The following is a 2212-nucleotide window of genomic DNA, read 5'->3' on the forward strand; positions in this document are numbered from 1 at the left end:
AAGTTTCATTTTGTGTCCAAGAATACGAAAATAAAGTTAAAATAAATAAATAGAGAAAAAAATTTTTTTCGGTTTTTTAGCGCATTAAAAAAATAAAGGAATTTAACTTTTTTTTTTACGCTTAGTTTTAAAATGTCTAGGGACGTAGTAAATCACAAAAAGCTAAACAACAAATAGGCTAGAGGCCTGTGCTTTTTAACCAAACCACCTCAAATTCCTAAATTTGTAAATAAGAAAATTCTGTGTGTGAAGCAGTTTTATAATTTCCGTACAAATTGTTATCAGAATGTTATTGAAATTCCTTTATTGTAAATTTAATTTATAATGTATTTTTGTTTATAATATCTCTAATAATAATAATCTACAATCTTTTATCATTTGCCATAGTGCATTTTTTGTATTGAGCATAAAATATATTATTTTACGAAGTTTTTACAATAATGGTAGTCCTCACAAAAGTGTTTAAAGCACAATGCTTACTTGCGCCAATCACATCGCACAATTGCAATGTTTGTGCACCCTTCTATTTCACAATGTGTTGCACACGACTTTCCAAAACTGAAATCTATGAAATTATCAAATTTATCTGGTTTTTCATTGACGTAACTGCTTTTATACCAGGAATATTTAAACAAATCTATATATCTCGATGAACACAGTTGATTGTGAACCAATGATTGAAGCTTAATTATATTATTTCTAACATGTAAATTCATGTCATGATCCATTAACATTACATTATCAGAAAATGTTCGGACAAAGTTTTTCCAAATACGAAATCCATAGACATCAAGTGGTTGTATTTTTCGTGTGGTTCCAGTTGGAATTTTTTTTATGTTAATAATTTTATTTTGTGGCATCGTTTCTTCTATAACTTTGTCACAATGACCACTCCAAGAATCAAGTAATAATATTAAGTGATGGCCTACATAGGGATAAAATATTTTTTCCAACCAGATTTTAAAGTGATCTGCAATTAAACGACTTACTAATTAACTGATCAACGATATTACAATGTCAAAATTGTTATTAGTTCCCTTACTTGTTGTTAATTTTCCAGATTTGGATGCTTCCACGTACACGTTTTCTGGTCTAAATATATTTTGTTCTACAATAGGGCCAAACTTGCCACTTGGTTCCTTTAAAACTAGAAATAGCGGTGACAACAGTTGTCCAGTAGCTGATATTAGTGGCTGTATAGTATAACTATGCGTTGTTGCTGAAATTGACTGTACCAGACATTGCACTTGCTTTTTTCCTTCTACTGCTAATGTTCTTCCAGAATGCATTTCTAGCTAAAATCCGCTCTGATTTGAATTATATAAATTTTCGAGTCCAATCCTTGGTATACACGATTTAACGTCATCGATAAATGCTTCAACTTTAGCCGTAAGTTCTGTATTACTTTCCAGCGCTTTTCTTGTTATGAACTTATTTATTTTCCTAGAAACTATTCTGTGTGCTTGCTTAAATTTGAGTAACCAATGTTTAGAAGCTTTGAATCTAATATCATCAAAACCAATTTCTTTTTTAGTTGTAAGGCCCATCGAATTATATCTTCATCATGGATAATTGAACCACTGTCAAGAGCTGCTTTAAAATTATCCAGGGTATACTGACAAATTTGTGCTACTTTTTCTCTATACGTGCCACCTTTATTAATTGAATGAGCCAAACGAGGTAGCTGACTAATAGATGATACTTTTTTGAATTTGTTTTGCACTGTTTTAAGACTTAAATTTTGCTTCGTTTTGCTACTTCTCCAAGAATCTACAGCTCTTTTTTTGTATTCAAAATCTAGTTCTTCATGATCTGCTGTACATTGATTTGTTGGTGCTATATCCGGATCAGGAAAATGATGTTGCACTTCATCTTCAATTATTTCCGCATTATAGTTTTTATACTCTTCTTGAAAATCCAAAGAGTCATCAGTCATCATTTCTACATCGTTGAAATCATGTGTTGCATCTATTAAAATTTCTTTTATTTTTTCGGCCAACTCTATTTCATGACACTATCTGGTATATTTAACGCTTGAAAGTATGCTAATAATAAATTTAGAACGTTTAACGGATTAATTTTCATTTTTCAATCTAAAATAAAAACAAGCGGTAAAATTTATACAAGCTGTGTTTTTGCATGTAAGGCACGACTGCTACATTTCTACCAGAATAAAACGAGTGAATGTATATAGAATCAAATCATTAATTTA

This window comes from Phymastichus coffea, unplaced genomic scaffold, assembly GCF_024137745.1.
Source record: "Phymastichus coffea isolate CEN01 unplaced genomic scaffold, Cenicafe_Pcof_1.1 PCOF00023, whole genome shotgun sequence".
Taxonomy (NCBI): domain Eukaryota; kingdom Metazoa; phylum Arthropoda; class Insecta; order Hymenoptera; family Eulophidae; genus Phymastichus; species Phymastichus coffea.